Genomic DNA, 15,454 nt, shown 5'->3' on the forward strand with positions numbered 1-15,454 from the left:
TCACCTTCCCGTCTTTGTTGGTAAATGAGTTGTCTGGAATCCTTCCAGCTATACCTTAGGTAAAAATAACCTGAACATTGTGTCCTTCGATTGTGTTCATATGAGCAGTTTCTGGTTGTGTCCCTAGTCACTGTTAGAGCTGATACAGTCTCATGACACATCCCAGGAGTTTTATACCAAAACACTTGCATTAAAGCTGTTATGTGAATTTTTACCTTTTTTGTTTCTGTAGGACTTAATTACTCTGTGTCCTGCAGTATGCTTCAAGTCAGAATTCCCTATGAATTAAGATGAACACATCTGAGCTTTGGAGACATTCACCACAAGTCACTTGTTCCTCACAGAAGACTTCCTCCAGGCATCCTCCACTCCCCAGAGGTCTCAGAGGCCTTTGACAACACTTCAAGAGGGAAGACTCCTTTCTCAGGGAGAGGAGCAGAGGAGGCAAAGTGAGGGTCCGGCTGCAGAACTTTTCCCCAGGAGTGGCTGTGATTCCACGAGCAGAATAAGAGCCATTTATTTGCACTCAATTTGTTGTGTTCCTAATATACCAAAAACAGAGCATCAGGAGTCACTGCAGAGGAGGGATGCAGGGTGAACTGGGACATAGATGCCTGCCTGTCTGGAGAATGCTGCTTCATCACTATGTAATTACTCCTGTTAACCCTCTAGGACAGGACCCTTGCCATTTTACTTCCGCAGACATGGGCAGTGATGTGTGGTGACAGCAGTTCCTCCTCTTGCATCTACCACCCCAAGCTGTAGGTGGTATCCAGTGGCAGGGACAGAGTTTTCAGGTACTGATGCTACTCTCTTGGATCCTGGTGGCAGAGAAGGTGACAGGTGCTGACACGTTCTTCTCTGAGTTACAGCTGCTTTTGGTATTGGTACTCTTGTCTGGCATAGGCACGTAGCTGTCACTTCTGTTCTGCAGGACAGTGTGGATCCATGGGTACCTCCTCCGTTAACTGGACGATTCTGCATGCCCTACCCTAGAGGCGCCCCACCCCCATGGACCATTAGGCACGTGCACCTCCTGACCCTTGGCGGCCCTGAACCCCTCCACCTGCAACACTTGGTAAGATGATCTGAGCACTAGAAGTTGACTTGTAAAACACACCCATCTTATTTTTGTTGCTGTTAGCTCTTTGGCCAAGGTGCAGAGGCTGTACCACAGACCATTGTGATGCAAGGGGAATGTGTCTGCTGCCATTACCACATTCCTCAAGTTTCTCATGATCTCATCTTTGTCATTCCCCCCACCATGTGTTGGTACAGGTGTCTCTCGTGGAGAAGGATTGGGGCTGTATGCAGAAAAGCAGGCATAGCGCTTCAGCAGACATGCCCTGTACACATGCCATGTGCTGGGCCCTGTGAGGCATGAGGCACAGCCTAACGTGTGTCCATCTAGTTGCACCCCCAGCCATCCCTCGTTGTTCGGTGAGTGATGAACACATCTGAATCGGGGCTTTTAGGCGTCTTCATCAAGTTATAAGGGATGGTTCTTCAAGTTCTTCTTGGGGATCACCTGAGGCAGGTGGGATACCCTCTGCACGTGATTTGGGATCTGACTGGGGCAAAGAGTTTAAGTTGTCGGAAGAATGAGGGGAGGGTTTTTTTTGTTTTTGATCTCCAAACAGTCGACTCAAATCAGAATAAACCTCCATCCCTTCTAGGGCTTTTTGCAGATCCAGAAGCAGGCGACACTCCCAAGAGTGACATGAACCCTGGCTCTGCCAAAACTGCCAAGAAGCACAAGGTAAATGCTGTGGCCATTTTCAGTTCTGAGTCCTTACGGACAGCCACATCTTTCTGTACAACACACTCTCCTGCCATTGTCTCTGGTTTGTGTGTCATGTGGTATGTCTGCTCTTTTGTTTTTCTTTCCAAATGCAAAACCTTTACCCCGAGGCTACGGGCTTCCCCGTTTTACACAGGCATGTCTTTGTGGTAACTTTATAAGCTAAGCGTGCTTACGGGTGAGGACCTTTTCCAGTGTGTTCCTGGAATACATCAAGGAGGATGACACCACACTCCACTTGGAAGTCTCCTACCTTGCCTCATTCTTTCTGGACCTCCTCAATGCGGAATCATCTCCTCAGACTTCTCTCACAATATCCTGAGGCTTTGCCTGTGTTCCTGCTGGCTCAGCCCTAATACCAGTTCTCAGTGGGACCTACACAGAGCCTCAGCTGTGGTATCGGTGAAAACAGGGGTAATATTTGTTTCCAAGAACATTATAAAAAGAAGACATTAAATAAGTAAAGCCTCTGCAAAATCTCTGGGAAGTGTCCACTCACCCTTCTCACAGTTTCAATTAAGATATCTCCACACAATGATCATCAAAAAAAGATGGTCAGGGGAGTTCGTTAAACTAAGACTGTTAACACCTCAGCCCAGGGATTGGGAATCGCTGTTTTAAACAATAAGACAAGGTCCCTCATTTTTCTATTAAAATTCGGGCCCTACCAGACAAAGAAAGAAAAGATCATTATGAGAATGTGCACATTCACAGATCTAGATCTGAAGACAATCATTTTCCATTACGTATAGACTCACAGATGCAGCCACACACTAAAGTGTTCATCTGAGGCCACAGACAAACTACAGAAGACAGAATGCATGTAGGAAAACATAAGATAAGACGGAAATAACACTAAATCTCTTTGCCTTATAGGACAACTATTTTGAAATTTCAAGAGGACTGTGCACGGTGACAGACGACAGTGATTATGTATCTATTTTAAGAAGGTGTCAGATCTGCCTGAATGCTTTCCCTGCCCATCCTGTCCCCTCCACTTTGTCCTTCCTACTGTCCCCTAATACACCTTTCACCATTCTGTGTCAGCGTCTGCTTCTAGGACCATCCACTCTCAGTCCCCATTGAGTGCACACAGTGGGGTTCCTGTACACACAGGGAACAAGCTGGCAGAAATGGCGGCGACAGAGGATAGTAGCAACATCACCCTTTGTGCAAGAGAGCCTGAGGGAGTTTTCCAGGGTGGTGGGAACTTCCTGTGTCTAGATTTATAGGGTGTTTATGTTCATTTATTTTAGAAATATTCACTGACTCCCTGGTGCCTCGGAGTCAGATAGACAGGTATCTGCCCCTAGGAAATGGCGGAGTTCTAATGATGGGGAAGGATGAGGGACCAGCAGTGACTATGGGAGAGGACTGAGGAGACCAACATGAAGTCAGACCCTCGCCCGGGATGCCAGTTCTCCCCAGACAGCACCATGTGTAGGAGGGCTCTGAGGAGCAGAGATTTCTTGATCAGACCCGTGAACTACATAATCCCCCTGCAGTTTCCTCACTGAGGGATGGCCAGAGCAGAAGCCAGCAGCTGGAGGACGCCCTGATCAGGACTGGATTGGAGCAGTGGACCTGGGGGATTGAGTCAGAGAAAGGGACGGGCAGAAGGTAGCGACAGGGAGTTTGAGAGACAAAGGGAAGAGAAGAGAAGGGACCTTTCTCTGCTGACTTCACCTACATTTCTGTGTGAACAAAAGGAGATTCTTGCCTCAAGGGTAGGGAAGAAGGCTGGCAAAAAGACAGAGTGACATTCTCAGCTCAAGTGCCCAGGATATCAGCCTTGCTCGTGAGTACCTACCACGGGAAGCCCGTGCTTTCTGTCATAATTGGAACGGCAGCTCATACCATTTAGTGAAAATCAATCCAATTATGAATCCCTCAACATTAAAGTACTGCAACAAAATTAAGTGAACAGACTGAAAGATACAACACAGGATAAAGTCCAAAGGTAGATCGACTGCAGTACTTACGGGAATCCAGTCCATCAGAAAAGGAGGTACCCCAGTGCAGGCATTCAGACACCTGGGCAATATCTGCAAATGTTAAAAAAAAATGTAGTCCTTACTTCAAAAACAACATTGGCCTTAGACACAAAGGGATCATGACTTAAGGTTTAGAGAGAAACCATATGACTTCACGGTGCTGTACCCATGAGATCAAGTCGCATCAAATTATACCCTTTAACTTGAGGCTATTTGTTATATGTAGAGTTTCAAAACATAAAATGCTAGGAGAAAATGTGGGAAAGTTCCTTTCTAATCCTGAAGTGCATGGGTGATAGGAGTCTGTCTGACCATGTCTCAAAAATCCAAAAGATGAAGGCATTTAAAAAAAATTAGTAATAGCAGAGTAGGAGGACCCTGAGCTCACCCTGTCCCATGTTTTCAACTACATAACATCCACATCCAAGTCCATAAACCACAGAGGGATCCAGAGAGTGGCAGAACAAACTCCACCACTAAATAGAAGCTGTATCTGAAAGGTTAGGAAGGTCAGAAAGGTGGAGGGTGGCTGCCTGCAGAGAGGGCAGAGAAAGTGAGCCCTCACACCAGGGAGCTCACACAAACAAGACTAATCCCCAAAACAGTTGGCTTTAAAACCCAGAGGGGCTGAATTCCCTTGAGTTTGGATCCTGGAGCTTTGGAGGTCAGCTGACCCAGCACTGGGTGATCCAAGAGGATGAGTGCGAGCCAGGTCCCTGCCTGTGTAGAGAGGCAATGTAAACATGGCATTGTACACAATGCCAAGGCAACAGGAGACAGATCTGCTCATGCTGACTTCTGAGTGGTTGGGGGACTTTTCCAATAATGAGGGAGTTCACAGTCACCATTTTTCTCCCCCCCTCCCCCCAGATTAAGCACAGAGGCACCTACCAGGGAGTGGACCTGCAAGGACACTCGCTACCTAACGTGCTAGCTGTGTGCCAGTCCCAAGCATTCTCTGGGGGGGCTCACCCACTCCAAGCCTGCTGGCCTTGGCAAACTTTGTGCAAACCGCATGGGCACCCTGTGTGGCCAGCTGCAGGCAAAGCTGCCATTGCACACTGTGCACATCTGCACTGCACCCAGCTATGCACCCCTGGCTACCCTCATAGGTCTCACCCAGCCACATGTCTCCAGCCACTGATGCACTCTGTGCACAGCCTTGAGCCCCTGATTGCCCTGGTGCATAGCCCCCAGCCACCAAAGGACAGCTACATATTTGTCAACAGAATCTTGGCAAGCCAGAGGGAAGTGACATGACATATTCAAAGTGCTGAATGGAAAAATCAGCAGCCAAGAATACACTATCCTGAAAGGCTATCATTCAGAACAGAAGGAGACATGGAATCTCCCCAACAAAAACTAAAAGAGTTTGTACCACTAAATCAGTCCAGCAAGAAATACTAAGAGGGACTCTGAGTGGAACAGAGAGACCAAAAGTGACAAAAGGGAGGTAGAAAACACAAATCCAGTGAAAACGAATATTTCTGTAAAAAATCAGTCGAGGAACTCACAAAAATGGATATAAAATATAATAACGTACCAAAACACAGTAGGGAGGAGAAAATAATGGGTTCAAAGGTAAATGACCATCAACTGAATACAAACGGCTAAAAGCAAAGAAATTATGTAAAAACTTAATGGTCACCATATATCAAAAACCACCCATAAATATTCAGAGAATAAGTAGAAAGAAAATATATCACTAAAGTAAATCAGGAAAACAAGAAAGGATCGAGACAATCATGAAAAACCACAACAAAACAGGTAATAAAATGGCAATACATACATACAAATCAATAATTACTTTGAATGTAAATGGAATGAATGCTCCAATAAAAAGACATAGGGTGTAAAAATGGATGAAAAAACAAAACAGATTTATATGCTGTCTACAAGTGACCCATTTTAGACCTCAAGACACCTACAGAATGAAAACGAGAGGATGTCGAGAAACATCATGCAAATGAATGTCAAAAGAAAGCTGGGGTAGCAATGCTTGTATCAGAGGGAAAAAAACAGAATGGACTCAAATAAAATGACAAATGAGAGAGGAGAAATCATAACCAACACCTCAGAAATACAAACAACCATAAGATAATATTATGAAAACTTGTAAGTCAAAACTTTGGACAATTTACAAGAAATAGATAAATTCCTAGAAACATAGAAGTTACATAAACTGAAACAGAAATAGAAAACATGAACAGAACAACAGCCAGCAAGCAAATTGAGTCAGAAATCAAAAAACTCTCAACAATCAAAAGTCTAGGACCAGATGACTTCACAGGTGAACTCTACCAAACAGTTAAAACAGGGTTAAGACCTCATCTTCTTAAGCTAGTCCAAAATATAAAAAATGATGGAAAACTTCCAAATTCATTCTATGAGGCCAGCATTACCCTGATACCAAAACCAGAACAAGAGCCCACTAAAAAAGAGAACTCCACACCAATATCCTTGATGAGCATGGATGCAAAAATTCTGAATCAAATACTACCAACCAAATTCAAAAATACCTTAAGAAAATAATTCACCACAATTAAGTGGATTTGTTCCCAAGCTGCAAGGTGGTTCCATGTTCACAAATCAATCACTGTGATGCATTACATAACTGGGAGAAAGGATAAGAACCATATGATCGGGGCTCCTGGGTGGCTCATTCCTTGAAGCATCCGACATTGGCTCAAGTCATGACCATATGGTTTATGATTCAAGCCCTGTGTTGGGCTCTCTGCTGAAAGCTCAGAGCCTGGAGCCTGATTCAAATTCTGTGTTTGCCTCTCTCTCTGCCCCTACCCCACTCACATTCTGTCTCTTTCAAAAATGAATAAACATTTCAAAAAAACCCCCACACATACGGTCATATCAATACATGGAGAAAAAAGCATTTGACAAAGTACAACATCCATTCATGATTATAACCCCCTCAAGTAGGTTTACAGGGAACATACCTCAATGTAATAAAAGTTATCTGTGAAACCCCCGCAGTTAACATCATCCTTAGTGGGGAAAATCTGAGAGCTTCTCCTCTAAGGTCAGGAAGAAGACAAAGATGTTTACTCTCACCACTTTTCATAAATGTAGTACTGGAACTCCAAGCCACAGCAATCACACAAAACAAAACAAAACAAAACAAAACAAAACAAAACAAAACAAAACAAATCCAAATCTGGAAGAAGTGAAACTTTCACACTTTGCAGATTACATGACACTATGTATAGAAAACCCTAAAGAGTCCACCGAATAACTGCCAGAACTGATCACTGAATTCAGCAATGTCAGAGGATACAAAATCATTGTACAGAAACCTGTTGCATTTCTAGACAACAATCATGAAGCAGTAGAAAGAGAAATTAAGAAAACAGTCCCATTTACAGTGCACACCAAATAATAAGACGTCTATGAATAAATCTAACCAAAGTGGTGAGTGACCTATACTCTGAAAACTATAAAACAGTGATGAAGGAAATTCAAGATGACACAAAGAAATGGAAGGACATTCCATGCTCATGGATTGGAAGTACAAATATTGTGAAAATGTCTATACTTCCCAAAGCAATTGACACAATTAATGCAATCTCCATCAAAATACCAACAGCATTTTTCATAGAACTCGAACAGTCCTAAAATGTGTATGGAACTACAAAAGACCCCAATCTTCAGAGTAAACATCCTTTAGGTGAAGTGATAATTAAGGATGGCATGATGCCTCTGGATCTTCTGCTCCAAAACACGTTAACTCTGGCCTAAGCGTATGAACAAACGTTAGACGTATCCCACCCAAGGATCATTCTACAAAATACATTCTACAGACGTACCCTCAAAACTTTGCAGATTATGAAAAATATGGAAAATCTAAAAATCGTCACGACCAGGTGGAGCCTAAGGAGACAGGATGACTGAATGTAATGTGCCAGCTGGGATGAATCTGGAACAGAAGAGGTTAAAACCGAAGAAATCTGAGTAAACATATAAATTTTAGTTAATACTACCATATCTCTTCGGGATATTGATTGTGATAATGTACCAACTCACAGGCCATCAAGAGTCAGAAAACAGTCTGATGTATGTGGAGACTCAGTACTATCTTCCCAATTTTTTTGGTAACTAGAAAACCATCATAAATGAAAAGATTATTAGTAATCATGGTTTTATTTTTTCAACACATAATATTATAAAACTGGTTCTAGTATAAGTTACTAGTGATTGACATTTACCTATTCTTGTTGTTCTTACTATTGTTTAATTTAAATAATAGCATTCATGTTACAGAAAACCGAATGCACAATGATGTACAATCCATAGAAACATCTACTTTACATATTTTAAGATAACATATATATATACACCACTGTATCATGTGGTATGTAAATTAAGTGTTTTTCTGATCTTGAATGATCATGTCATTGAGTGGCTTTCCATAAAGGTGGTTATCCTAGATAATAAATGATACTCAGATTTTACAGGATGTACTTCACATCATGCTCGAACATTTTCAAAAAAAAAAAAAGTGTACAAACGGCCAGATGAATCATTGTGACTGGCTCACTTATTCTAAAGAATCCTTGCTTTAACATTTTCATGCATATTTTTAGCAAGAATACAACAGAATCAAATATTTCCAAATCAGAGATATTCAAAGACTGGAAGAAAGATAGGGAGTTCAAGGGGTTTCAGAAGGAAAAGATGTGACTATGAAGTGGCAGTCACAGGCAAGCAACTTTCTCTGGGCCACTTTGACAGGTTTGCATGAGGATATGTGACTTGCCAAAGGATAAGACCCAGAAGTACAAGAGGGAAAGACAACACTTTAGGAAGAGGTGACTTGGAAAGGGTGCTTCTGTGCCTACGTGGTGGCTCAGCAACCTGGCTGGGGGTCCCTGGGTCAAAGATTTCAAAAGTCCAGCAGTAACTTAGACTCACAAAGATCTTAGTAACGTATCAAAGTAACTTAGACCCACAAAGATCTTAGAGCCACAGAGTTGATCTTCATCTATGATTAGGAGATGGTCATAGTTTCCCAGGATATGAAAATCGGGCTGGCAGTAGGTGGCTAAATATTATTTAGGGCTATATTTCTAATAAAAAATGAATGTGTAAAAATTTGGGTTTGGAACGTTAAGAAAAATCATAGGCCCCACATCACCAAACCTAGTTTCATCCCTGCAGGAATGTAACCTTTAACCAGTCAACATAATTGCCTAGTCAGTGCTAGAAATTTTACTGATAGACCACTGCCATCACCCTCAGGGAGACAATCTTGCCTAAATAAGGTATTCCATGCCACTAATTTTTTAATTTTTAATTTAAGTTTATTTATTTTGAGAGAAACAGAGAGCACATGCAAGGGAGGGACAGGGAGAGAGGGAGAGAGAGAATCCCATGACAACGAGTTTATGATCTGAGCCACTATCAAGAGTCAGACACTTAACCAAGCTATCCAAGCACCCCAAGAATATGGGCTTTCAAAGGTTAGCAGTCTTGGCTGGGACACATCCCTAAGGGCACTGGCCTACTCCTGGAGAGAAGGCAGCAAACTACTTGCAGGCATATGGCATGGAAACAGTTTATCTGTACAATGCCTGGTGCACACAGTGGGCAGATTATATACTCATCTTGCGGAGCATCCCTGAGAGGCAGTGGTCAGAAGAGGGGACAAAGGATCTGGGACAGAGGAGCTGGGTGACGCCAGTTCCCTCCTCTGCTCCCCAGCATAAACACAGAGCCACCTGCTGGAAACAAGGCAATTCCCACACTGACTGCCTAACCTGCTTAGATCAAAGACCACACCCTGTGCTCTGGCAAGACTGGCCTTCCAGGTCAAGCTTGCCTCCATCCCAATGGAGCTGGCCCCTTCCCCAGAAGACCAGCAGAAGCCCCTGACCACAGCACCTCTCTTGACCAGACAGTTGTGCAGGGCTTCACTTCTAGTGGCAGTCGTTCCAAGTCTCATTTAACAAGCAGATCAGAACAGACCTAGATAAAACTCACCACGTTCCGCCCAAGGACCATACATTGCCCATACGACTGGCCTGAAGGATAGTGCAGCCAGAACACAAAACAGTGCACGCAACACACACCACAGACACTCCCTGATGTGCCCGGCCCTGGACACTAGATGACATCTTCTTCATAAAGCCATTTATCTCACAGGCAGGTAACCTAAGGAGCTTTTGGAACACAGAGAAGGCAAATACTCAGCCAAAATGCCAAGACAAGAGGAATGCATCCCAAATGAAGGAACAAGATAAGGTTATGGCCAGAAAATGGAAGGAACACTTCCAAACTCATTCTATGAGGCCGGCATGGCCTTGACTCCAAACTGCACAAAGACCCCACTAAAAAGGAAAACTACAGACCAATTTCCCTGATGAACCTGGATGCAAACATTCTCAACAAAAATTAGCACACTGGATCCAACAACACAGAAAAAGAATTCATCCCCACAATGAGGTGGGATTTATTCCTGGGATGCACAACTGATTCAATGTCTGCTAATCAACTGATGGGATACATCACATTGATAAAAGAAAGGATAAGGACCACATGATCCTCTCAACAGATGCAGAAAAAGCATTTGACCAAATACAGAATCCTCTCTTGATGGGAAAAGAAAACCCTCATGAAAGGAGGGATAGAAGGATCGTGCCTCAACAGCATAAAGTCCAGATACGAAAGTCCCACAGCCAATATCATCTTCAATGGGGAAAAGCTGAGAGCTTTACCCCTAATGTTAGGAACACGACAGGGATGTCCACTCTGGCCACTGTTATTCAACATACTGTTGGAAGTCCTAGCCTCAGCAATCAGACAACAAAAAGAATACAAGGTGTCCAAATTGGCAAGGAGGGGTCAAACTTTCCCTCCTCGCAGACGTGATACTCTCCGTGGAAAATCCACAAGACTCCACCAAGAAACTTCTAGGACTCATACAGGAATTCAGGAAAGCCTCCGTATATAAAATCAATATGCGGAATTTGATTGCATTTCTATATGCCAATAATGAAGCAACAGAAAGAGAAATCAAGGAATTGATCTCATTTACAATTGCACTGAAAACCATAAAATACCTAGGGATCAACCTAACCAAAGAGGTAAAAGACCAGTACACTCAAAAGAATAGAGGGGTGCCTGGGTGGCTCAGTCGGTTAAGCACCGACGTCACCTCAGGTCATTATTCCCCAGTTTGTGGGTTCAAGCCCCACATTGGGTTCTGTGCGAACAGCTTGGAGCCTGGAGCCTGTTTCAGATTCTGTGTCTCCCTCTTCTCTCTACCCCTCCCCTGCTCATGCGCTCTCTCTCTCTCTCTCTCTTGCTCTCTCTCTCAAAAATAAACATTAACAACATTAAAAGAAAAAACAACAGAACATCTATGAAAGAAATTGAAGACAGAAAAAGAAAATGGAAAAAAATGGAAAAACATTCCATGCTCATGGATTGGAAGAACAAATACTGATAAAATGTCAATACTACCCAAAGCTATCGACACATTCAATGCAATCCCAATCAAAATTGCACCAGCATTCTTCTCGAAGCTAGAACAAGCAATCCTAAAATTTGTATGGAACCACAAAAGACCCTGAATAGCCAAAGTAATCTTGAAGAAGAAGACCAAAGTGGGAGCCATCACAATTCTGGACTTTATCGTGTATTACAATTCTGTAATCATCAAGACAGTATGGTACGGGCACAAAAACAGACACAGAGATCAATGGAACAGAATAGGGAACCCAGAAGTGGACCCTCAAACATATGGCCGACTCATCTGTGAGAAAGCAGGGAAGAATATCCAATGGACAAAAAGAGTCTCTTCAGCAAATGGTACTGGGAAAACTGGAGAGTGAGAAGAATGAACCTGGACCATGTTCTGAAACCATACACACACAACCTCAAAATGGATGAAAGATCTAAATGTAAGACAGGAAACCATCCAAATCCTAGACGAGAAAACAGGCAACCTACCTCTTTGATCCTGGCCACAGCAACTTCTTGCTTGTCATGTCCCCAAAAGCAAGGGAAACAAAAACAAAAATGAACTATTGGGACCTCAAGATAAAAAGCTTCTGCACAGCAGAGGACACAATCAGAAAAACTAAAAGGCAGCTGAATGGAATGGGAGGAGATATTTGCAAGTGACATATCACATAAAGGGTTAATATCCAAAATCTATAAAGAATTATCAAACTCAACACCCAAAAACCAAAGAAGCCAATGAAGAAATGGGCAAAAGACATGAAGAGACACTTTAACAAAGAAGACATCCAGATTGGTCACACATGAAAAGTTGCTCAACCTCACTCGTCATCACGGAAATACAAATCAAAATCACAAGGAGATATCCCCTCGGACCTATCAGAATGGCTGAAATTAACACCTCAGGCAACGACACGTGCTGGCAAGGATGCAGAGAAAGGGAACCCTTTTGCAATGCTGGTGGGAATGCAAACTGGTGTAGCCACTCTGGACAATAGTATGGAGATTTATCACAAAAACTAAAAACAGAACTCCACAATGACCCAGCAATTGCACTACTAGGTATTTATCCAAGGGATACACAAACGCTGACTCAAAGTGGCACATGCACTCCAATGTTTACAGAAGCATTACCAAAAAAAGCTAAATTATGCAAAGAGCCCAAATGACCACTGACTGATGAATGGATGAGGAAGATGTGGTATACTGATACAATGGAATATTACTCGGCGATCAAAAAGAATGAAATCTTGCTATTTGCAACAACATGGATGGAACCGAACTCTATTATGCTAAGCAAAATATGTCAGAGAAAGACACACATCATATGATATCTCTCGTCTGTGGAATTTAAGAAATAAAACTGATAAACATAGTGAGAGGAAAGCAGAAATAAGACACACAGACGGAATCAAACGATAAGAGACTCTTAAATATAGAGAACGAATGCAGGGTTCCTGGAGGGCTAGTGAATAGGGGAATGGGCTAAATGGGTGATGGGCATGAAGGGGGGCACTTGGGATGAGGACTGGGTATTTTTTGTACTTGATGGATCACTAAATTCTACTCCTGAAACTGGATTCCACTAGAAGATAACTAACTTGGGCTTAAATTTAAAAATAAATAAATAAATATTAAAAATAAATACATAAATGTAATACCAGTCAAAAGAAAAGAATATTTAAATCAGACTCTTTGAGTGGAAATGAAAGACCAAAAGTCATACAGACAACAAAGGATCAGAGAAAACATCAAGGAACAATGGCAAAACAACTAATAAAATGGCACTAAATATATATCTATCAATAATTACCCTGAATGTAAATGGACTAAATGCTCCAATCAAAAGACATTGGGTAGGGTGTCAGAATAGACAAGAGAAAAAAAAGCAAGCAAGCAAGCAAGCAAACAAACAAACACACAACAAGACCTATCTAGATGCTGCCTACAAAGCCTTATTTGGACCTACACTCATCTGCAGACTTAAAGGGAGGGAATGAAGAAATATTTCTCATGCCAACGACGTCAAAAGAAAGCCAGTAGCAATACTTCTATCAGGCAAAATAAACTCTAAAACCAAGACTGCATTTTTGTACCCTTTGGATAAATACCTAATAGTGAAATTGCATGCACCCAATATTTATACCAGCATTATCAACAATAGCCAAACTATGGAGAAAGCCCAAATGTCCATCAACCGATGAAGGTATAAAGGAGGTGTGGGGTAGGTGTGTGTGTGTATATATATGTATACACATACATACATATATATGTATATACATACGTATATGTAATGCATACATACATAAAATGGGATATTACTCAGCCATCAAAAAGAATGAAATGTTGCCAATTGCAATGATGTGAATAGAGCCAGAATGTATTGTGCTAAGTGAAATACGTCAAACAGAGAAAGACAAATATATGATTTCACTCATGTGGAATTTAAGAAACAAAACAGATGAAAACATGGGAAGGGGCAGTAAAAGAGAAGAGTGGTAACAAACCATATGAGTCTCTTAATGATAGAGCAAAAACTGAGGGTTGATGGAGGAAGATGGGTGAGGGATGGGTATGAAGGAGGGCACTTGTTGTGATGAGCACTGGGCATTGTATGTAACTGATGAATCACTAAATTCTACTCCCGAAACCAATCACGCACTGTACGTCAACTAAAGCTTAAATTAAAAAAAAATAAAGCTGTAACAAGAGATGAAGACAGACACAATCTCATAATAAAGGGGAAACCAAACAAGAAGATCCAACGATTGTAAATTTTTATGCACCCAACATATAATCACTGAATATACAAAACAATTAACAACAAATGTAAAGAAACTCATTTATAATAATGCAAGGAGAGTAGAGGACTTTAACATATCACTCACATCAACAGACAGAAAATCAACAAGGAAACAATGGCTTTGAATGATACACTGGACCAGATGGGTTTAACAGATATATTCAGAACACTCCATACTAAAATGGCAGAATACACATTCTTTTCAAGTGCACATGGGACATTCTCCAGAATCGATCACATTCTAGGTCACAAATCAGGCCTCAACAGATACCCAGACAGAGATTAGACCAAGCATCTTTTCTGACCACAAAGCTAGGAAACTTGAAGTCATCCAGAAAGAAAGACAGAAAGACAGAAAGACAGAAAGACAGAAAGAAAGAAAGGAAGGAAGGAAGGAAGGAAGGAAGGAAGGAAGGAAGGAAGGAAGGAAGGAAGAAAGAAAGAATAAAGGCCACAAATAAAGGGTGGCTAAACAACATGCTACTAAACGAATGGGTCACCCAGGAAATCAATGAGAAAATACACTGAAACAAATGAAAATGAAAATGAAGATGCACTGGTAAAAAACCTTTGGAATGAGGCAAAAAAGCAGCCTAAGATGGAAGTATATATAGCAATACAAGCCTACCTGACAGAGCAAGAAAAATCTCAAACAATCGAAACTTAACAACCAAAGGAATGAGAAAAAGGACAATGCAAGCCTAAAGACAGCAGAAAGAAGGAAATAATAAACATTAAGGCAGAAATAAGTGATAATAGAAACCAGAAAAACACTAGACCAAATCAGTGAAACCAGGGGCTGGTTCTTTAAAAACAGTAATCACCTTGAAAACCTCCTAGGCAAACTTTTCACAAAGAAGAGAGAAAGGACTCAAATAAAATCACAAATAAGAGAGGAGAAATAACAGTCCACAACACAGAAATACAGTTAGAAGATAATATTAGGGAAAACGATAGGTAACAAATTGGACACTCTGAGAAATATGGATAAATTCCTCGAAACACATAAACTACCAAAACTGAAACAGGAAGATACATAAAATGTGAAACCAGAAAGAAACTGAATCAGTAATTAAAAAAAAAATATCTCGGGGCGCCTGGGTGGCGCAGTCGGTTAAGCGTCCGACTTCAGCCAGGTCACGATCTCGCGGTCCGTGAGTTCGAGCCCCGCGTCGGGCTCTGGGCTGATGGCTCAGAGCCTGGAGCCTGTTTCTGATTCTGTGTCTCCCTCTCTCTCTGCCCCTCCCCCGTTCATGCTCTGTCTCTCTCTGTCCCAAAAATAAATAAAGGTTGAAAAAAAAATTTTTTTTTAAAAATAAAAAATAAAAAAAAATATCTCCCCCAACACAAGAAGAGTTCAGGGCCAGCCGGCTTCACTGA

The 15,454-nt window shown here is 41.9% G+C and overlaps 1 protein-coding gene and 1 long non-coding RNA gene across 9 annotated transcripts in view; one reads left to right on the plus strand and one right to left on the minus strand.

Annotated features, from left to right (window-relative positions):
- The window catches only part of LOC147571022 (transport and Golgi organization protein 1 homolog), a 131,740-nt gene that overhangs the window by 112,815 nt on the left and 3,471 nt on the right, over nt 1-15,454 (minus strand). For 4 of the 6 annotated variants that reach the window (XR_015247766.1, XR_015247767.1, XR_015247765.1 and 1 more), the window contains exon 2: nt 3,784-3,846. The gene's annotated coding sequence lies outside the window, so the exon portion shown is untranslated. Of the gene's footprint in view, nt 1-3,783; nt 3,847-11,760; nt 11,812-15,454 lie in introns of those variants that run through there. The other 2 variants (XR_015247768.1, XR_015247763.1) reach the window with 2 other exon arrangements.
- Nucleotides 119-2,842, plus strand: LOC147571025 (uncharacterized). Of its 3 annotated transcripts, none has more exons than XR_015247772.1 (5): nt 119-797; nt 907-1,078; nt 1,279-1,440; nt 1,677-1,759; nt 2,678-2,842. It is a non-coding gene; the product is annotated as an uncharacterized LOC147571025 (long non-coding RNA). The 3 variants fall into 3 exon arrangements; XR_015247773.1 differs by having other exon boundaries at nt 120-843; nt 935-1,078; XR_015247771.1 differs by having other exon boundaries at nt 120-797; nt 935-1,078.

Source organism: Puma concolor, unplaced genomic scaffold (genome assembly GCF_028749965.1).
Source record: "Puma concolor isolate L17-30 unplaced genomic scaffold, mPumCon1.1.hap2 unalloc_scaffold_7, whole genome shotgun sequence".
Classification (NCBI taxonomy): Eukaryota; Metazoa; Chordata; class Mammalia; order Carnivora; family Felidae; genus Puma; species Puma concolor.